Below are 23,157 nucleotides of genomic sequence, written 5' to 3'. Positions count from 1 at the left end.
CGATGGCCTCTTAGCTGTTTCTGGGAAGTTAATATTTTCTGAGTGGGCTCACGGAGGTGGGGTGGGTGTCAGCTGCCATTCCTTTATTGCTGTTCCACATCGTTTTACAGCCCCGTAGCCTTCAAAGGCAGGAGAGCACTGAATTACACCATGTCCTGCATATATCCATTCATCCCTTCTGACCAAGTAAGTGAAAAAAAGATGATGTGGAAGATCTTTAAGGAAAATCCTTCCTTTCAGGAAACTTATTGCTTCCGTTTATTGACCTGATCTGGGAGTGAAACGTGCACTTTTATAACTGTGTGTACAACTTACAGCGTATGATCTCAGGTAGTTCAGAAAAAAATATTATTTGCTTGTGAAAAATGCACAAAAATACCTGGCCTGTTTGTTTTTCTAAGACAATACTTTAATTATGTGCTGTTGCAAGAAGAGAAGAAAAAAAAAAAAAAAAAAAGCTTTACTATGAGTTACAAATCTGAGCTGCAACTGTAGGATAATTAGAATAATCGGTCCCAAACCTAAAATATTGCTATTGCGTAGTTAGTAAATATGACATTGGAAGCAAAAGTCATGTTTTTCTGATTGCTGGGTAGATAACATGAACATAAGATGTCTTAATTCAAATATGGATACTAAAGAAAAGTTCTGGTGATTAAATTCCAAATTAACGAGTATCAAAAGTGGGACAGAAACATCTGTTTACAAGTTTTGGGAGATTCGTTAAAAGTGCCAAAAAAGCCTTATTTAGGTTGAAACAGTAATGATGTAAATAATCATTACTTCCAATTTAAAATCATTTTTATGGTTGTGTACACACACAGAGCACACCTAAGACTCAATGGGCAGCTTGGTTATTCTGTACTTCCATTAAACAGGTAACAGATGTTAGCCCTCCCAGATAGGTATGAGCAATCTTATATCTTATCTGCTATGTTTAAGTCCTCTGAATTTTGAAAAGCAGAGCAAGGTGTTACATCCCTTGCATCTGGCATATTCTTGATTTTGAGGTACACAGAAATTAATTTATTTTTAACCTGTTAACTTAAATGTCAGCTTTTAAGCACTGTTCACTAGTTATCTAGGTAAAGTTAAGCATGCTTTTCCCTGAAATCAGCATTAATATTACGAATAGGACAGTTAAAATAGTATTTAAATGTATTAAATTTGATCTACAGAATGCAGTAAGGGTGTGGTATTTATTCTTTTCATGCTTGCTGCTGAATTTAAATAAATAACCTTTCACCCTCATTTTTCCGTTTGTGAAATAGGAACTGTCCTAGTGTATGTGTTCTGAGTTATAAGTAGCATTATCATTATGATATCAAGAATTCATTCAGGAGAATATACTTGCAGGTACAGTTTTTTTTCATTTTGGCTACATTCTTTTTCTCCTGCTATTTTGTATACAAATTTAAAGCTAAGATACCTCCAAGTGGAGTTTGTGTCTCAGCATAACAACTGACCTCTGCTGAAAAACAGCATGAAGTATATAGCACAAATCCATATACTGGAAAGATAATTAGTATCTTCCTATTTTGGACATAATTTATATATTTTATAGGTATCAGTATTTGCATTTAGAAATGTATCTTTCAGTTGCTTCTTACTGATGCTTCCTTCTAGTGAGTGGAAATACAGACAACTTTACAATCTGATCCCAGTCAGTGTTAGCTTTCTAAAACAATATGCTAAGCTTGAAACAACTTTTAATAAGTGTGTGTTTGATAAATAATGATTTTTCTCCACTTTATGCATTTGGAGAACATGTGTATTGGGAAAAGAAATATTCACTGACATATCAGAGAGATGAATGATAAGAATTTGCAGGGAAAATGGGAGGTGGGTGTCTGTAGGATTTGGGGCTGCAAGGAAAAATAAATAAATAAATAAATAAATAAGGAAGGTTTTTCACCCACATACAAGAGAATTACAAATAACAGTGGAAAAGATTAAAACAATATGGGATGGAAAACTATAGCTGTGCTTAAATGATTATTTTTTCCTATAAAAGGTGTTAGCTTGTTTAATTAAAAAAACAAACAAAACCCACAGAAACACAAACACATGCCCCCTGCCAGAAAACCAAAAATTACAGAAAACAGAGACCAAGAGAGCTAAGTTGTATCTTTGTTTATACTTACCTGTAATGTTGAGTAACCAGTATCCAAGTTAAGGAGTGGATTTGGGGATTCTTAGGTGGAGAAACCCAGCGTTTGATATCCTTGTTAATAACTGACTTGGGGTGCTGCTCTTATGAGTCTCGTAGCTGTGTAAAGCAGTGTGATACGGAAGTGTCAGGCAGCTGAAGATGTGAGCAGATCAGCTACATGTTTTTATCTTTTAGTCTCTGTCAATGTAATTTACATAGACTCGTGGTTAAGGCTCCAGGTTTGGGTGCTTATTGGATTGCTTGAGCTTGTTGGGGGAAGAGTAGTGATGAGTCACAAACCAGAAAAGGTGATCATCTCTTAAAAATAATAAAAAAAAATTATTGCAAACTCATGACTGAGAATTTCTTTAGTTGAAGGGATCTTGTGTCTGAGGATCACCCCAAGAAATGTTAACAGCAATTTTTTTTGGATTAAAATCTAGTAAAATAAGGACAATTGCACTGGTTCCTTAAAATGTTGTTAGAGGTCTAAAATGGGAAGTTGTTAGCACCTCTGTTAGGAAAATAGTTTTTTTTTAAGATAATTACATTTTTGCTAGTGCTTAGTATTGTCAAGGAGTTGAAATGGATTCAACAGCTACCAATGTATTATCTGGTGGTTGTTTCACCTCTTTAGAAAAAGAATTAAAGAAAATCTGTCTGTAGTGTCTGCTTGTGTCTATGGCACAAAAGCTACCTGAAAAATTCTCAAGGCAGTGATAAGGTTATTTTTTTTTCCTACTAGTTTTTCACTTGCTTAATTTGCTTTCTTCTTTTTAATACAAGCAGTTGACAAAAACATGCCATTTTGTTCAAGAAAGTGCACTGAAATTTCAGTTACGCCTTTATGAAGCATGGTACTTTAGGTATGTAAAAGATGTCAACGATTCAGATGAGCATTGCGCTAATGAACATTATGTGGGCTGCATGGCATTTAACAACCAGAAAAGCTTTGTTAATGCATCATTAGCAAAAAACAAATTCTTTCTTTTCATTACTTATAACTTAGAGTGCCTATGCATGCCACGTGTTTGTTGTCTTCAACTGTAGCCTTGCTTTTTTAGTCTTGATAAGTTGCAAATAGTATTGATTTCCTGTACTGGTACCATGTGTAGTATGATAAATGGTTTAGGCACTAGCATTCAAAGAGATCTCAAATAGGCCAAACAATATTAATGTCTTAATAGCAGTACGTTCTTATAGATCTCTACGTAGTAGATGAAGTATCCCACACAGATACTGGTACTAAGGAATGTTTAATCTAAAGGTCTGTCAGGTATACTTGTGAAGGCAGCTATATGTGAGCATGCAGCACTTCCAGTCTGTTCAAATAGCGTAAACACAGAAAAATTAATCGTGAATTTAGAACGGGAGAAATTAATGCCTTCCCTGCTGTGATGTTAGTGAATCAAGAGATAGCTTATGCTAATGATTCATGTATTGGAGATGAGTGTAGTAAGCCTAGTCTTTTGTTTTGGAAGGTAAATAGAAGTTGCTGAGATACTGAACTGTTTCCTTTTTCATGAGCAGGTCTGGACTGGTCTTGTCGGAAGAGAAATTTGCTATGTTAGTAATAAATTTACGGTATTGTCTGTTAGCCTCATAATCCTCCTGCTTTGCCTTTGTGGTCTAGATTAACAGTTGAGATATATACATACAAGATCTGTTCAGGAATTAGAATTTGTGAATCAGAACTAAGTTTTAAGAATAGATTCATAGGGAGGAAATAAAACAAAAAAGGGGATTTCTGTAGGTATACCTAACATACTGAAATATTCTCTGGGACGTTATTTAATAATACCTTAAAACTTACAGTTAAATGAGGCAAACCAAGTTGTTTTTGTACTAGCTTGAAACTTAACTGTAAAAAGTGAAATAAGAGGACAAAATTCAAGTGATGTTGTTCCTTCTGTAGTATGTAAGGCTGTATCCAGTAAGGAATTAAATGCAAGGGGAAACAAAATGAATTACAAAGTATCTAGGTGTTCCTCACAACTCAAGAGTTGTTAGGATAAACACCTTGTGAATGGCACAGAAGAAACGGAATACATTGCCTGAAATACCTTTCCCTGAAATCCTTTCCTACAAATAGATATGGACGTCTCGCAAGGATGAGTTAAGGAAAGGTACTCCTCTCATGAAAAACACATCAAAGCTGCTGAAACTCTGGGAGCCTTTCTTCCTATTAAGAAATAGTTTGTCTGCCAACTCTTTCTCTCTCTCTTGGTATTGACATTAAATCCAAAACAGTTCTTATATCAATAAGATGACAGCGTGAGGAGCTGTTCCTTCCCTGAGTGATAGCCTCAGAAATTGTAAGACTTCCTATTTCTTCCATGTGCTGATCACTTATTAATTTACCAGAGATCTTGAAGGATGCCATGCTCTTCAGGCTCCTTAATCTGTCAGGTGTGCTGAGAGCCTGAATGCAGAAATTGTGCTACTGTAAAAAATAATTGCTGTTAGAAATTACTTCGTGATTCTATGTGAACAGGTATTTAAGTTGGGAGGGACCTCCAGAGGTTACTCCTTGCTCAGCTCCGAGCAGGCCTGGTGAGGCCAGGTTGCTCCATGCCACATCTAGGCCGCGGGCACCTGCAGCGTGGAGACCCCACAGCCTCGCAGAGCACTTGGCCATCCTTGTGGTAAAAGCTCCCGCATCCCCATAGTCAGGGGTCACAGCTCCTTAGGAAGTGTGTATATTTTGGCAAAATGTTCTGGTTCCAGTTGAACTAGCAAGTAGAAACAGAAAATCTTTCTGTTGCTGTCCCCTCACTCTTTCGCTCTGAAGCCAAAGAAGCTGCTTTCATACTGCAGCTGTTGCTGGACTGCTTACTCCTCACAGAGCTGTACAACACTTCTTACACTTAAGTATGTAGTCTAGCTGTAATTTTATAACTTTTTTTTTTGTCTGTTAGTGAGAAAGAGTGCACTTTTCTCCTAGTTGATTCTGCTTCAGTAATTGGCTTTCCGTTTTCCACAGGAGTCTATTGCAAGGTGGATCTCCGAGACACAGGCAACGATCAGGCAACAATTGCTTTAACTTAGAGGTCAGCTATTGTTAAGTTTCCTATTTGCTATCATATTGGCAGGGAAGTGAGAGAAAACTGAGAACGGGGTTTGAGAAGGATGACATTTCCATATGTAAAAATAGTTTGCCCTTTTCTGTGGATGCCTATAACCAAGTAATATTTGTCCTCAACCTTTTCTGGCGTTTCCCTTTATCTTTCAAAATGCAAAAGTTCTTACCTCCCCCATCTCTAGTTGACAAACAAAAGTTTTTAATAGTTATGCTTCTTCCCTCACTCTCTGCCAGAAAAAAAAAAAAAAAAAAAAAAGGCCAGAAAAAAACCTTCAACTATTTGTTCAGTTATTGAGCTGTGCTGAGAATGGATTTTGAAAGGGGGTAGAGCTGGGGATACAGTTTTTGGCTGGGGAAAGATGAATCATAGCTCTTCCCAGGCAAGCATTTCCCCTAGTTTCTCACAGCGCACATCCTTTATTGACTGAAGGTGTGTCTTACCCACTTCCAAAATGCAGCAGTGCCCATCCCCTTCGCTCCAGTAAAAGCTGGGAGGTGCTCTGTGCCATAGGGTTGGTCCATGTGGGCCACCAGTAGAACGAGCCGTTGATTCTAACATCTAAAATACTTGATTTCTACAATAATACAAGTAGAAGGAATGTGCTGGAATATAAATGTGAGTAAGATTTCTCTTCACAAAAATAACTGCATAATATGTTTCTTCACTGCAGAATGCTACAGTTTAATAGGCTAATGATATACCAAAAGGTTAATCGGGTGTCCTCTTTTTTCTGAGGCAGCTATTTCTTGGAATAGCTGTTTCTAAGCTTTTCATCCCAATTTCTGTCAACCAGATTTCCACAATGAACAGCCCAAAGGAGCATAAACAGCAGCCTCTGTTGTAGAGTGTGCTTCCTTTTTACTTTAAAGCTATGATTAACCCTTTTTTAAACTTCCTTTTGATGTGACCAGACAAAGAGAGGCTCACAGTCCTCTGGGATTTGCCTGCAATGAACCTTCTTCAGAAATCATGACCTTGACTGTCCAAGTGACATGGCTCTCAAGTCGTTAAAGTAGATTTTAATGAAAAGAAAGCGGGATGTCAAATATGCATATTTGTTTCTGAAGATGTAGTGTAGCTGCTGGCAAGACTTTGTAATAGTTAAAGCACGTGTGAGTGTGTTAACTATACAAATTGATGCAGACAGGATAGAAGACAAAAGTAGTACCATGCAGAAACACAGTGGAACAAACTGTACTATCATCCTCTTGTCTAAACTTGCAAGCATTGAATGCACTGAAAATGAACACGAGTTCTGTTTACTTATGTCCTGGTGTAGTAATATCGACAGCAGTTCTCTCAGTAGCAAGGACATTCTTTTTAATGCAGATATATGTATACCTTTTCCTTTATGGTCATAGCAACTTCTTGTCATCCGAACCAGAAAGTCCCAAGTGAGGCTTTCCCATCACGGTAGAACAAGAACTCAATAACTTGTTATTCAAAACCCTATGATAGAATACATTTCTGTCTTCACAAATGGGGTTCTTCACACATTTTCCTGGGAAAAAATGCACTCCAGTGATTTTTTCAATGTATGCACTGGGTTATAAAGGGAGTTTCAGAGATACTGTACTTATCAGCTGCACATGAACAGTTTGTGGTTTGAAGAGGGAACCTGGGATGGAGAAATCCAGCCTTCTGTATCCAATTTTACCCAGCAGAATATGGCATTAAACAACCCTATTGTGTGTTTAAAATTTCATTTTGTCTGTTTGAACAGTAGGCCATATGGTTTATCTGGAAAAGCTTATGGATTGCTTGTTCATCATTGTTTTCTACTTTATAAATGACATTATATGAGGGGAAAATATTGTGATATTCAAAGATAAGCCTTGAAGTTCAGCATGGTGTAAAACTGCACCTTAGGTATTAATTATTTAATTGTAATGCAGAAGTTGTTCCTTTTTGATTTAGGCTGTACATCTGAATTAAAGGCGTATTGAACTGAAGAGTAAAACTCAGAGGACTGACATACTTTGGAGAGGGTGTGGATGTTTTGTTTCACAAGAACTATTTGAAGAGTTGAACTATTTTCAGAAAAATAATGTATTACTCTTTTTAATGTGTGAGCTGGCTGTGTTTTTTGATATTAGCCAGTCTTTTTTGTTTTAAAGAATGCTGTTGTGTTTTTTTTTTGTGCTTTTTCATTGTTGTTGTTGTTTTTTACTTTCCACTGTGACCTACATTTATTTTCTAGTCTCCTTTTATATATTTGCTTATATATGATTTTTTCAAGACACATTTAGGATGTACTCTATCCAACGTGTATTTACTAAAAGTGCAAAAGCTGTGCAAATACATGTGATGTCTCCCACAGGTACATGTGTGAGGCAGGCTGGAATGCTGTGTATCAGTAGTTATTTAGTTAGCTTTTGGCATTGCTGCCTATTGCAATTTCAGATGCAGGTTTTGAATGTGGTATAGCGTTTCTTGCTTCTGAGACTTAAACTTCAAGTGGAACAGCCTCACAAAGAAATGTCCTTTAATGATAAGATTGCAAAGTGAAAATGAGTGAGCAGAGAGAGTACGCCAGGCCTATAATAATGTTTGTAACATTCATTAAACTGTTTGTTAAGTAATGTATTCAGACTGACTAGTGTTTCCCAGCTTCTACATCACCCATTATGTGTTCTAGTAAATTAAAGCTAGGAAGCCTTTGTTGGAGTTATAATAGTCGAACTGACATGTAATTCCCCCAGACAATAGGTACAAGCCTGCAAGCCTCTCTAATTCTTTCCAGTCTTTACATTTATTGATTCTTTTGTAAACGTGTTTCATCCAATCTATTACAAACATCACTGGTTAGAAGTGTGAAGTTTACCATGTTTGACCTAAGGCACGTTAAAAACAATAGCATCCCGCATACTATCGTGCATCCCAGGCTTAGACTTAATCAGGAGATTTGGGTCTCTAACTACTCAACTGATTTGATGTCCTGCTTTGGTTACAAGTGACATGTTGATTCTTTCATCTCACTGGTTTGGATCTGAATTTAGTTCAGCTATCATTTATGTTCTAGGCTCTAATATTTTATCACTTGCATTGACTTCTGTAAGTAGTTTACTTTGATTCAAGGCTTCCTTTTGTCTAGTCTTGGGTAATGTTTTGCATATACAGATGTAAGTTTCTTACTGCAAAGTGTGAATGTAATCTATTTTTTTTCTCAAAAGGCCATTTTCTTTGCATCTTCTATTATTGAAAATTTACCAAATAATCCATCCATAATCTTTAAATGAATAGAAAGAACATTAAGTTCTAGTGAAATGAATATAATGCATTTTTATTTTGTGCATATCTTATACTGTAAAACATATGTAATGAATAATTGATGGTAAACAAGCACATCTTATTTTTCTCACTATATTAATCATCAGTATCAAAGCTTTGAAGTTCAGTAAATAATTTATGGAAGTTGTTAGTGTAAGCAAATCAAACCGTGCTCCTGATCCTGCAGGCTTTTTGTCCTTGTTCCCAAGCAGAACCTGGATTGGCTGCAATGCTGAGTGAGAAAGGGTGCATGAGTAACCCAGCAGGTTCATTAAACATACTGAAAATGAAATTGAAGATTTTATGAAAAAATTCATGTGAAATACATAATGAAAATTGTCTTACACAAGTTCTAAATTATTTGATTAGGGAGTAGGGATAGAACAGGGGACCTTAGATATTAAAATACAGTGATGGAGGTAAATGCTTTTAATACAGAACAGAACATGTTTTCAGCCTGCTTTTGTTCACAGAGCTTCAATGAGGGTGTCTCTGGCCTGGTTAAAAATCTTTCTGAGACCTGCTGTGTTTGCAAAGAATAAATAAATAAATAAGCTGCCAGACAACAAAAATCAGGAAATACATGGTTCTGGCCTTTAGTGAAATATTCTCTACGATACATGTTCTAATTCCTCTGTTTTTTCTTGCTTATATGGAAAAGCCAAAGACTTCAGTGATACTTTTAGGGGCTGAAGATTTTTTTTCCAGGCCATTCATGCTCTTCAGGATGGCTTTTACTATATCTTTTTATAGAAGTTCTTAAATACTCCAGTAATGTATTCTCAGTTTGAACTCATTTTCTGTCTTATTTCAAGCTTCAACTAAACCAGGAAAAAAGATGTGATTTTGGGCAGATGCAAAAATCCTGTGTAATTTCGTAACTTTCATACACTGGTTTGTAAGGTCTCATCTCCAATCCTCAAGACGGAGTTTGGGCAGGGCAGAGCAAAATGGTTTGTGTCCATCCCTTTTTGGCTGCAAAAACCACCGCAGCACAAAACCTCACACGTAGGTTTCCCAGGCTGGGTGGAAAGTGGAGTAAAAGTTTCATGTTCCTGATAATTTCTGTTACTTTTTTTCTTGTGAAAAGCATTGTGTACGTATAAATACAGATGGCATGATAGTACTTGTGCTCAAGGCAACGGGGTTGTCTTTGGCCTCACTAACTTGTCGGTGTGTGGTTACAACCTGCAGCTCTTCCCTTACTGTGCGGTTTTGCAAATGTGAACCCCTGAGGTTGTGCTTTGTTTCTGACAGGGGAGCAGGGGATAAAAATAGGTGCTATTTTGTACAGCCGTAATTACAATGAGGCATCACAGTGAGCCTTTAAATGATAACTTCAGCGCGGGGCTGAATGTATTAGGTAATAACAGGAGGAGGCAATTATTCCCTGGTATGAGATCTTCTGGGTTTGAGATGCGCTGTCATGTGAGGCTTTCTGCATAGATGATGATTTATAGGGGTCATGAGCGAGATGTTGGGAAAGTCAGCAAGAATAACAAGGATAGTTAGCTTTCTCTTGCCTTTCAGGTGGTTGTTGGCTCCCAAGATTTCCTGTATACCAGTGTTATTTCCCTTGAAAGTAGCATGGGTCCTGCCTTCTGCTGGCAAGACCACATGAAGCTATTATCTTTATTGGCTCACTAATTTTGCTGGTGTGGCAGATGACAGAAGAGGAATGTTTTGGAAAGTTTCTGTCTTTGACAAATATGATGATAATTCACTTGGCAAAGGCAAGTTACTGCTTTCTCCCTATTGAGTAGTAATAACCTTCTCCAAGAAATGAATTTGTTAAACGTTTTTTTTTTAAAAAAAAAGAAACAACACCATCTTTTCTAGTTGAAAGACTTAGCCTAAATATAGATGTTATCACTGTTGCTCTGTGTTGTTGGGCAGTGGAAAATTGTTTCCTTTAGGGATCTGTGAATGGTGTGATGAACAAGTATTCAATCTTCACGTGGTAGTTCTGGCTGCATTTTAAAAACTACTTTGGTTTGGCTTTGTTCTAAAAGCTGTTTTTCCTTTCTTCCCTTTGGCTTTTGCCACGTACATTTTAACTAGGGCTGTGCTCTATTTTTAACTACTATGCTGTAAAAGCAGTGATAGCAGTTGATAAAGCTAATGATATTTGCAGATGAAGACCCATTTTCTTTTTGAAGTTTTAAAATTATGAAAAGAATATTAGCAAATACATGGCCTGCAAGAAATGCACGACTACAATGTGACCTCGTGCATGTTAATTTTTCAGTGCAAGAAGAACCTGTATACTTGCCTAAAGCGCCGCCGGCTTTCATAGATCAACTTGAAGGATTGGGACTTGCTTTTGTAGGGAACATGGAAAGTATTTGTCAGCTACGGCTCCCTACTTGCAACAATACATCACCTTCGTACCTTTCTTCGGTCACAGAGAGATTCTGCTGACAGCAGGACTACGATAGCACAGACCAGAGCCCCCATTGACTTTTTACTTTCAGTGTCACCTTGGGGCATCGTGTCTAGTTTCCAAGTAATGATAATTTCTTCAATGATTTTTAGTATTTCTGTTGTTGTCCTGTGCACCTTCTACAGAGGTGAAGTTCATGTATCTCACCAAGTGGCATAAAAATACTAGATGCTTTATAAAAGTGGCATAAAAATACTAGATGCTTTATAAAAGAAATACAAGATCTCAATTATTTTCAAGTTACCTTTTTGTAGTCAGATGTTCTGAACACTTTAAAGACTTGTGTAAATTTGTATTAAGCTGTAATCTGCATAGGAAAAAAATCTAGATTGCTTGGCAAGGAAGACAGAGTAGCAAAAATGAAAGAAGACCAACTTCAAGGAGGATAAAATTAACCTTAACTATAAAGGGAGGAAGTTAACACTTACCTGTACATTAACAGTGTTCAGGCTAAAATAGTGTTCATGCCCAAACCTCAGTTATCTGAGGAACAAAGGAAGATTTTTCAGCAACTGTTAATGCAGAGTGGTTATAACAGTTGGTTTCATGACCACTGCTAACTTAGTAAAAGGCAAGATGTTCCTGCATGCAGCGCTCACTTCTTGGTATTGAAATCTTTGGAATTAAGTTAATAAAACAAACCTGCTTAGCTGTCAGTGAATGCCTTCTGGAACTAGATGCTCCTATTTAGGTCACTGGCAGCACCAATCACTCAAGCTATCAAAACCAATGTGCTTTAATTAAAACATTTTTAAAGTGTAAGTCTACTCGAAGAAACAAGCCATTCACAGTACCAGGGATGGGAATGAGAAACTGACATGTGTATTTGTACACAACTTTGCTACAATTATTGAACCCTGTCTTTAATGTGTATTAGTTGCTAAATCAAGTCAGATTTCTGAGGCGAGAACTGGCGAGCTGAGAGCAAATATTCATAGTGGCAGCTGATAACAGCCTTAATTAAGCTGCAGCTATCTTACCATGATAAATTTAGAAGTTCTCCATAAGTCATCTGACTTAACGCTCCATTTGCATACAGGAGTGTTTGATTTAGATGGGTTTCTTTGTTAGGAACTCTGCAGATGTCTCTGATGGCCCAAGCTGTCTCCCACTGAAGGAGAGCCCAGGAGCTCCACTTCTGCTGCGTGGCGGTGTGGAGAAGGTCTGTCTTGACCTAAAGCCACCCTCTCAGCACTGTGTTTCTCCAGTGTTGAAATACCATCAGAAATACTCTTTCTTTAAGGACCTGTGTTTTTGTTTTCCAATTCCTGGACCCCAAATTCCTTGTTCTTTTTTAGTCATTGTGGAAGGCAGAAGATGTGACGTGCCAATAGGTGCTTAATGACCGTCCTCATGAGCGCTGAGCAATAACATCTGTTCTACAGAGGCTGTTCAGCACAGCTGTGTTACAAGTGAAGCTTTGCACGTTGTGATCTCTGAGTTACGTTGAAAGGAGGACGCCTGCCTTCTACGGGGAAGATCAGATTTCAATTTGGAACCGACTTCTGTACTGAAATAACCATGGTAGCATGTCCCAATGGTACTGGGGAGGGCGTTCGAGGTAGATACGATCATGGCATTAAAAGAGCGATGTTTTCTGGGTGTCATCTGGGACCTTGCAGCCTGCCAGTTTTATGAAACAACCCAAAATTCTTCATCTTCTAGACTAAGCCATGAGAGTTTAAAGTAGGAAAAGAGTGAGAGGTGCTGGTCAGCTGAGGTTTCCTCATGGTTGTGGCAGGGTTTTTTGGGGGGTGATCCCTCTGCTCCCGGGCAGTTGCGTACCAGTGTGGATGTGACAGTCATTCCACCCACTTGTCCCATTCCCTCCTGCTGCAGATACCACCACTGTTAACCCCCGTGTTTCATCTTCAGATTCTGTGTGCGTGCAATATCTCTGCCGTTATCCTAAAAAATAAGACTAGCTGGAGAAAAACGCTGACACTTACTTGATCATAAAAAGTTTTGATCCTAAATTTTATCTTGAAATTTTTGGCTAAAGGAATAATTTCAAGTCTGTTTTCAGAAGCTTTGGTGGGCATAGTCCAAGGCAACTATCTTCCTGTAGCATTAACTGCAACTTTTCCATCCTTTAAACTGTAAGGCTTTGAGATAGAAACTTGTCTGTTCGAGGATTTATTGAATAGCAGGTTAGTATTATACCAGTGGATTATTTGGATGGATTTATTTTCTGTGTTTTGCTTTACGGCATTGTATACATTGTATATGTTACTAAATCATCAGTGAGAACACTGTCCAAGGGGTGGGTTTAGACTTCCTTTCAGGAGAGAATAATTGGCATTGAAGGGTGATTCTTTCAGTAGGATTTTTTTTTTCTCAGAAAGTGAAATGCAACGTTTTTCCTGATTAGAAATGATCTCATTGTTAGTCTGTAAGCCTAGCCACTTCAGTAGTGTTATATATGTTTTGCTTAGAAAGAAGTAGAAGGAGCATACAGTACCACTCCCTCACGAATAGTGAATAAGCAATATTCAGAACAGTAATTCTCATCGTCATCAGACTTAGAGATAAAATGGATCATTACGCTGGAAATGTAAATTTAAAAAGTTATCTGCACATTTGATTTCAAGTCAGCATTCATGTATTTTATCCCAATTAAATGCAATAAAATGTTATTTCAATAAAGCAATGTCACTTGTGAACACTTTGTTGCATGGAATGCTGCTTGCTCTTCAGTTCCTACAGTGCTAAAACTGCTCGGCACACACCAAAAAGAGCTATAGGTGTTCCCTGTGCAGTTTTCATGTTGTACATGTAATGGAAGTACGTGCTTATTTACAGGGAGAAGGGTGATCAGGTGCTTTAAAAACTGTTGAGTGAGAGTTAGGAAGGTTCTGGTGTATAAAACCACTTAAAAACAAGCAAAAGAAATCAAACTTTTTCTACCATATTTCTGTTGGCTGTGCTTATAAGTGCTAGCATTCTTTACTAGCTCGTGGCTGCTTTTTTTTTTTTTTCTTTTTTTATGTGCTGTGCCTTTTGATGGATCTTTAGTTCTTTTTCATAGGACCTTGAAAAAGTTTTGACTTTCTCTCTGCACATGTGTGTTTATGGTTATATTTCTCCTCAGCTGAGTAGCAACATATAATAGAAATGGACCTAGTGCCTGTATTCTTCTAGTACATGAAGATGACGGGGAATTTTGTATACTGGCAGCAAGTAATCACCGATCGGACACATTGCCACGTCTTTAACTATGAGGTATATCCCCAGCAAAACTGCTTACATACCTGTCTTAGAATGAAACTTGGGGTCACAGAAATGCCTCATTCACTGTATGGCCATTGTTTAAGTAGGTGTTGTCTTAAAAATATGCATTCAGGGTGTGATCCTGCCTACAGAGTATGGATAGTTACAGGTTAAACTAAATGATAAAAATGCATCTTTTTATGTTAGAAACCAAGTTCTTTTTTTTGTATGCGTGTACATGTTTGTTACACTATGATGCTGCTGATTCAGCAGTGTTTCACAGCTTTTGAAATGTTAGGCTTTCTGGGTGTCATACCTCGGGGAAGAAGAAGAAAAGCAGACAGCAGTACGAAATAGCGGCCAACACGCAGAATTATCCAGTGCTTGACGCGACAACAGTGATTCAATTGCTGTTTTCAATAAACTGATGGGTGAATAAAATATTGATAGTTTTATTATCAGTCGTTAAGAAAAAGACCAGTTGAGTGGTATTTGTACCTGGAATAGTATCTGTTTGCAGTGACATCTCTGGGTGTTACGTGCAGTAAATTATCCAGTGATGCATATCGCGAAAGAAGATGAAAAATACTTTTGCAAAACAGAAAGAGCTGCCTATAATTAATCTGGCCTACAGTTAATCTTCTGTGAAGTCTGTTTACAATCTGATTAGCTGCATCTCAAGGAGTTTGAAGCAGACCAAAGGTGCAGAAGATTCTCCATGCAGATAGATGCTGTTGTTTCACTAGTCTAGTAGTAGGAATGCAGATCCAGAATGCACAGGGTGCTTACGGACCTGAAGAAATTCTCTGTTTTGGGATTAGAAAGGAGGTGGATGCAGACATCTACTGTAGACCAGTGGCTACCAGAGCTTTCCTTCCTTGCCTCACTCCCCTCCGGTTATGTGCTGCCCTCTTTTCTTCAATATTTGACAGGCACTTAACCGAGGTAGCTGCTTTTCCAAAAACCTGCTGAGAACAGAAGCAGATGGCAGCTCCGTCATTCAGCCTTCCTGCACTATTTACTTCTGTATTTCTCTGGAAACTGAAGTTAGCTGATGTTAAGCTGCAACTTCCTACCTCCTGCTCTCTTCCTTTCCTAAAAGGAGGAAACAGAAACCATGCAACCATGCCTTTTTTTTTTTTTCGTTTTCTTTATAGTCCTGAATATTTCAGAGCAGTAACGAGTGATCTTTGGGAACTACTGGAAGATGGGGTACACAAAAGACTCCTAGACAAGTCAGTTTGTTCTGTTTCTAGAGACACATCAAGAAGATAAGAAAAGCATGCTTAAAATACCAATGAAGATCGAGGGGTTGGGGGTTTTAGGGGCAGGGGGTGGTAATGTCGGTCTCACCAATCTTCCACCAATGTGGGGTCCTTTTGGTCAACGTGGATCTTCAAAGACATCTGATTTGTGATGTGAAGGAACAATAGGGAACAACTTTTCCCTGAAGCAAAAACTACTCCAGGTAGATTTGGCACTACTTGGAGAACTCCACATGCAAAGTGGTTCACTGCCTACAGAGAAGGATGCAAGGGATGAGGAGTAGTGGCAGCGTCAGTACTAAATCAGCCCTGTGCAGGTGTTTGTAGGAAACCCAGGAGCCTGTCCCTTGGCTTCCAGTGTGGGTGACCACTTGTCGCCTCCATTTGTATGCTGGTTCTTTCCCTCGTGCAAGTTTGTGGAAAAGGTCGGTGTGGGTGAGGGAGTAGGGAGATTGTTTTGGTCCGCTGGCTTAAACATAGTTTCTGCCATGGTACAGGTATCTCTGTTTTCAATTACAATGCCGCGTTGTGTTTGTGCTTCGTGCCATTTGGAGTGCTTCACTGTATGTGTTATGGCAGAGGGCAAACAGCTAACGGAGATGTTACTCAGATTCTGCACAGTTCTGCAATTCCCAGTTAGGGAAATTATTGTGGGCTAAAGAAAACAAAGTGGCTTGTTGTGTGAAAGATGGGTGCATGCTTAATCACGAATGTCATGAGTTGTTTGAATTTCACCACTGCTTTATGTGAATGCTGCTAAATTTTGATGTTTTTTTTCCCATCATTTTCCTTCAGGGTGGAATTCTAGGGTGGAAGGAGAAAGATACTTGATTGACTGCCCATAACAGAATAAATGGGAGAGGAGGAGACTGGTCCCTTAGTTTTGTACCTTCTGTGTGCTTCTTGGAAATGCTGCCTGTTTCTTCTCTTGAATCTGATATGAAAAGAACTGTGAAGGCAGGAGTGATATTACTCATAAATTGCCTTACATTAATTCCTATTCCAATTCCGTGTAGCATATGTAAGTGAAAATCCTGGAAATATGTTTGCTAAATCATGTGGTAAATGGTCTTGTTGATGACTGCAGAGTTGCTCTGGGGATGGAGTTGTTAAGCACTTATTATAGGAATCCAACAGGGCAAATTAAGAGAAACCTGTGTGTGTGCTTGTTATTTTAGGACTTTTATGCCTGTCTTCTGAGAGACCTCATGTAGGACCTCATGACCTAAAAAGCCTTGCTGTCTTTTATTCAGAGGTTAACTTGTGAAATCTCTGTTTCTGACCTATCAACAATGAAAATAATCGCCTCCAAGGGAGGGTTTAATGTTGCTATTCTTTAATGCTAAAGAGCTGAGTATTGCTGTTAATAATACATAGAAAGTAGCTTTTTAGCATTCTGCCTAGTTCTATGTGGTATTTTTACATATAACTGTGTCTTTTTGTACTTGTAAATTAGGGGGGGATATATTATGTAAATAATTGCCGAGCAGGTTTCTCATTTGTCTGTAACACCATTGCAAGCATTTCCTTAATCTGCGAGCGTTCAGATGCAGTGGGAGGAACTTCAGTCTGTGCATGAGTGTTCCTTGGAAACATTATTCCAAGCACACAAAACCACTGCGCACCGTAGAATTTGCCCTTACAATAAACCATGTCACAGAAGAACCAGTGTATCCCATTTTTTTTGCTCGTTTTCACAGTTCACGTTTCAAGGCTTAAATGTGCAGTCCATTTAAAACAGGCATTGCTGTTACTTGTACTGCTTGCTAGATACTTCTCCAGATGCACATCTTTAAAGATAAATCAATTTTTAATGTTAGTATACAAATGTATATGTCTACATAAAGTTCAAATTTCAGTATATATGGAACAGGTGAATCATTTTTCTCCCTTTCTTTTTTTTTTTTTTTCCAAACTTCACTTAACTTTCCCTGAAATGATATTACCTATCTGAAAAGCCATCATCCTCTTCTAATGCCGTTTTTGCCAGGATCATAAGCATTTTCAGTAACCTTTGCGAGCAGCTTTACTTGATAGATCTCAAGTTCCAGCTGGATCAGTGAAGCCTTTTGATGGCATGATTATTTTGCTAGTCATCGTTATTGTAACAGTGGAACTCCCCTTTGTGGAAAAAAGGGGTCATCCATATTTTGTAAGATTCAAACGTAAGCTTTATCACTACAGTAATAAAAATCATTGCTTGCTTGGTAACCACAAAGGATATATACCACTGGAAAAGGTAGCCTACATTTCAATGTGCACAGTTAGGGTAATTTTATAATAAGCACATGACTGAATGAAAGTCATGCTGATAAACAGGGAATGTGTGCTTTGTTTTAATTATTGGAATGCTGGGAGGTGTGAGCAACATCTTCAAAGCTGTGCTTCAAGGCTCTGCAGCATTGAAGAAGCATTGATTAGATGGCTGCTCTTTAAAATATCTCCTAATCGGGTATATTCACTAGTATTCACTTCTCATGTTCATCTCTGTCTTACTTGTAGTAATAATTAAGGTATCTCAGATTAATTTTATCTATGCTTAAAGAAGAATATATTTATATACAAACTGATACCAGTAATTCATACTAAGAAAGCAATTCATACTAGTACATACTGTTGTCTGAAACTGTAAACCTAGCAGTGTTAAATTGACTTAAAAAAGGGATGAAGAGTATTATTTCCAATTAGAGGAGAAAAAAGATCATGGTCCTTCTAGCTTTACCACATGGTATAGGGTCTCGTGACCACATTATCATCAAGGAATGATTTTCATTCAACAGTAGCTTGAAATATATGTAAAATTCTGCGTAAATATTGTGAGCCGTGAACTGTAGTAGCTTTGCTGTATGTTTGCTTCCGTTACTACTGCAGGGCTGTCACCTTCAGGCAAGAGGAAGAGGCAGAGAGGTCAGGCAGTGATACTTCAAACTGACCAGGTTTGTCTGCTTTACAGACCACAGCATCCTTATGGCTTGCCAGTACAGAAAGAGGAAAAAATAATGGAAATCTGAAAAAACTGTTTTGGGGATATGTCAGTTTTCCCATGGTGCCAAGCACTTTCCATCTCTATTTAAGGGAAAAGGTGCTTGGCATTTCACAGGCAGCATGCAGCAGCACATAGCAGCACACAGCCTCGCAGGAGCAGGAGCAAACGCTTCCGCTCCCCCTGCATTTCCAGAGGGCTTCGAGGGCTCTGCTTGCAAAGGCTGCCACACAAGGGATGAGTGAAAGGGGTGGAGCAGAAACAACTCCTCGTATTGTGGATTAGGACATAAAAGTACTGTTCGGATGAAGACTGTTACTGAATCCATTGTTGTTGGTGATATTTCACATTGAGCTTCTGTTAGGTTAACCTTTCTAAAAATAAAGGCAGTTGAACACGTGCATATGCATTGAAAGCCAAAACAAATACAAGTCATGGGCCGCACTGTTGACTAAAGAAACTGATGGTGGTGAGAAGCAAAACAGGCATTCCTTTTAATGAAATAAAGGAAGCTTGCACATAATCCCTCACACATTAATCTGTGCAGGTGATACCCATCTCTTTAACATTTTCTTTATATGTTCTGAAAGCTGGAGCTACCAAAAAGGAAACAATAAAATTTCTTTTGCAAGCATGCATCTTTAACGCTTTGTTGTCTGCTTCCCACTTCAATAGAAGCTGATTTGCCCTGAACCTGACAGCCTTACAAGTGGATATTGTAGTAGGCTTTTTAAAGAATTCCTGAGATCCCTGTAAGTAATTGAATAAAGGAGACAGCCTTTAGTCTTGCTACAGCTGCAGAATATTTCAGAGTATCATGTAACAAATCACTGCAAGCTGTTTTATAGAAATGATGAAGCTTTGGATAAAATACCATATGATGGTGCAGAGTATTTTAAAGAATGATTTCCATCTCTAGTGTGCTAAAATATCACATGCAGATTGCAGATTTACTCAGCCTAATTGGGATATCACAGTTGTACCATTGTGAAGAAGAATTTCTGTGTAAGCTAAGTAGTGTGTGTAGAGGGAATCAAACTATATATTTACTACATAAATTAGATGAGAATGAACTTTTCCTAAAATATGTAACAAGCTTGATCACTGAGCAAACTGTGGGTTTTAGGTTGCTCAGTAGTTTGGATACTCTGATTTGTAGGCCTCTATAAATTAATGGGTAAAAGTGTCTGACAAAGTTTTATAGACTGTTTAAAATAATGGGATTGTCATTAACCTTTAAAGTTTATTTTAAAAAAATAAATAAATAACTAAAAATAAGCCTCTGTTAGAGGTTCCAGGGAAAAAATCTACTCTTATGTTTGAAATTGTAACTAATCACTCAGTTTGGCTGTGTGTAATGGATAAGAAATTAACTTCATAATTTTTCTTATCTCCAATTACAGGTGTAAAACAATGGTTTAAAAATAAATAATTTTAACTTACAAAGAACAGCTGCGTAGAAATTTAACCAATGATTCTGTGTTTCAGTAAGAGGATGCAAATGTAGATAGATGTGTTTAGTCCTTGTAAGACTGTGGAAAATGGCAAGAAGTTTTTGGCTTGTGTTTTTTTAACCAAAACTCGCCTTTGTGAGGTTCGTGTTCTGTTGTAGTTCTGGGGTGGCTTCACCCTGCTGGGCAGCTAACTCCACCATGCTGCTCTCTCACTCCCCCTTCTCAAAGGAAAAGGTGGAGAAAATAAAATCAGAAGGTCTCAAGGGTTGAGATCAGTACAGGGAAATTGCTCACCAGTTACTGTCGTGGGCAAAACAGACTAAGTATAGGAAGATTAATACGATTTGTTGCCTATCACAAGCAGACTAGCACAGTGAGGAACCAAAAACACCTTCTCCCCATCCACCCTCTTCCACCTCCTCCCCCTGAGTGGCTCAGGGGAACAGGCAATGGGGGCTGTGGTCAGTCCCTAATAGCACTTTGCTGCTTCTTCGCAGTCCCTCTCAGCCCCTGCTCCACCAGGGGCCTCTCCACAGGCTGCAGGGAAACTGCTGCTCCGTGCCTGGAGCATCTCCTGCCCTCCTGCTGCACTAACCTGGAGCTCTGCAGGGCTGCTTCTTACTGTTCTTTCCCAGCTGCTGTCATGCAGCAGTTTTTTGCCCCCCCTTTTTTCAGCCTGCTTCCACAGAGGGGCAAACAGCATCTCTTATGGGCTTGGCAATGGCCAGCAGCGGGTCCGTTTTGGAGCAGCGGGCTCCGATCAGACATGGGGCAGCTGCTGGGCTCTGCTCACAGAGGCCACCCCTGCAGCCCCCTGCCACCAAGCCCCTGCCATGTAAGCCTAATACATGTTCAAGCACAAGTAAGGCAGGGAAGCACTGTTTTTTTGCATCATTGCCAGTACTTATATGAAATCTTGCAAGGCTGTTTCAGAAAGCTGCTCAGAGCAAATATTAACCTTAAGCCCCTCTTATTTCCTCCAGGTTCGTGACTGCTTTCTGAAACAGCACTCTTTGCAATCATTAAAATATTGGAAGAAAGGAGGGTGTATTTGACTGTGGACAGGGTAACAGGGCAGGACAACAGAAGTAGTGACTTAGATTGATTTAAATTGTTACAAAATTTCATTGCTAACTTCATTAGACTCTATTGTGTTTGGGATTCTCATCAGCGTGTGGCTGAAAAGATGCTGCAGTGTTTCAGGTAATCAGGTGTCTTGTCTATTGATTCTGTTTGACACCGGGCTGTGAAAGATGTTCAGATGCTGGACTGAAAACACCCTGAAATAAAAGCTACAGGTGGTGGTGTTATGGAAAACTGTCACTTGGCATTGGCCTATAACGATGGTAATCCTTGTATTTATTTTTAAATGGAGCATTCTTGACAAAATAATAGCTATTATGTAGAGGAAATGTTGTTTCTTGTGTTTTTTTTTTTCTTAACTCAGAATCAGTTTCTCATGTTTTAGGAGGTTTTGAAGACATTTGTGAGCCTGATCTACAGGTCATCATACAAAGAACTACAAGTTGTAATGGGAGCAGTATTTCCCCAAGCTTTTGAGGAAATCCCCAGGGAAAGGAGAAATATATACAGTCTGGTTTCAGTGGAGCCAGGAAATTTCCTGGCTGAAAGAAAAGGCTACATTAAGAGAAGTTTGGATATTTTTGCTTAAGCAGTTTGCTCTTACTGGTGAGGAAACTGAGGCAGGGCAACAGGAATTTCTTTACAGTGGTATATTTGTGTATGCAGTTATGGTTTTTGACTTTAAGCCTCCTGTTACTAGGAGGTTTAAAGCATCACATCTGCAATGCTTAATTTACTTGAAAGATGAGGAATCTCTGCTCAAGGTGCTTGCCAGTGAGACCAAGGAGAGGGATGGTGCCAAAGACTCTTCAAATAAATTGAGTCTCTTTAGCTCCTGGGACTTGCAGTCCTTCTTCACTAGTTTTGTCCAAATTGTACATCTCGGTGAGTTTACTTGAAGGCATTCTGACTGATTTTGACCAGAAATCACTTTCTCAGGGTAGTGCGCCAATATAAATGTTTTTGTTTGGGAAACTCGTTATTGAGATCCTGAATGAATATTTTGCAGTTCTAACAGCTCTCATTAATGTCTCATTAAGGGGTTCTCCAGTGTACAGTAAGGTAAAGCACGGAATAATTTTGGTTGTAAGCATGTTCCTGAGGTCATCTGGTCCAACCCAATGCATGAAGCCAGGCTGTCTTCAAAGTCAAGTCAGGTTGCTCAGGGTCTTGTTTAGTCAAGCTCTGAAAAACCCCGAGGATGGAGATTTCACAACTTCTCTTGGCAGGCTTTTCCACTGCTTAATCATTCTCATTATGAAGCTGCAGGAGGGAGTATATTGCGTATTTTGTAGGTCTTGGATCCAGAGTCTCTTTTGGGTGTCTCATTTCTTACTTCTGGGTAAGATACAGATAACATACAAGACTGTTTAGATTCAGAGCTTTTTAACCACCCTCTAATAGGACTCAGGCAGTAGTTCTTTGTTTCTTTTAAATCAACGATAGGACTTTAGTTTTTGACTTCTCTTTTGATATTTTTGAGCTGTTAGGAGGTGTTTTGTAACTCCTGAAATGTTTATTTCTGTTTCCTGAGAAAATTACTTACATATACTTATTTTCTGTTTACTAAAGCATGCAGTAGATGAGACTTTGCTCTGCACTAATACTGAGATGGGTAGTTGGCAATGTGCAAACATTTACCTGGTTTTGCATCTCTCTATGTACAGTACCATTATTGTCATCTGCCTTCTGAAGAAAATAGTGCTATGGCATGTGCATCAAGTCACACAGCTTGAGAATGGTAATGTTTCCCAGAGAATAAAGGATCTGAAAGTACCAGATAAGTCATTTAAAACACAAAATTGTGCATTCTTGAAGGGCAAAAAATAAAGGGGAGAACGGGCTGGTTTGTAGTGGTTTTGTTTGTTTGTTTTCTATATATAATCCTTTAACTAATGAAGAGCTTATCTTTATCTTCAACAACCTACTTAATTTTTATATCCATAAGGTTTTTACCACTTTTCATGCTAGTGGAAATCATTTTCTTTTGTACGGTAGGAACAGTGCTATCTTTTGAAGAAGAGTGCTCAAGTGCAGAGTGAATGAGGTGTGAGGAACTGAAGCTGTCACTGCTGTAAATGATATTTTCAGGAGCCTTAATGGGGGACAAGAATGAGAAGTTCATTTGCTTGGTAGCAGATGTCTTTAAAAGTGTATGGTGATCTCTTTGATAATTATGATGAAACCATTGAGAGATGTCTTTATGTAATGTCT

The 23,157-nt window shown here is 38.5% G+C and overlaps 1 protein-coding gene across 27 annotated transcripts in view; it reads left to right on the top strand.

Moving 5' to 3' along the window:
- Positions 1 to 23,157, top strand: part of TENM3 (teneurin transmembrane protein 3) — a 1,327,252-nt gene that overhangs the window by 944,000 nt on the left and 360,095 nt on the right. Inside the window, exon 1 of one of the 27 annotated variants that reach the window (XM_072037265.1) lies at positions 5,162 to 5,202. The exons of the other annotated variants lie outside the window; for them this stretch is intronic. The gene's annotated coding sequence lies outside the window, so the exon portion shown is untranslated. Of the gene's footprint in view, positions 1 to 5,161; positions 5,203 to 23,157 lie in introns of those variants that run through there. 27 annotated transcript variants of the gene reach the window in all.

Source organism: Anas platyrhynchos, chromosome 4 (genome assembly GCF_047663525.1).
Source record: "Anas platyrhynchos isolate ZD024472 breed Pekin duck chromosome 4, IASCAAS_PekinDuck_T2T, whole genome shotgun sequence".
NCBI classification, from domain to species: Eukaryota; Metazoa; Chordata; class Aves; order Anseriformes; family Anatidae; genus Anas; species Anas platyrhynchos.
This window is presented reverse-complemented; position numbering and strand designations above follow the sequence as displayed.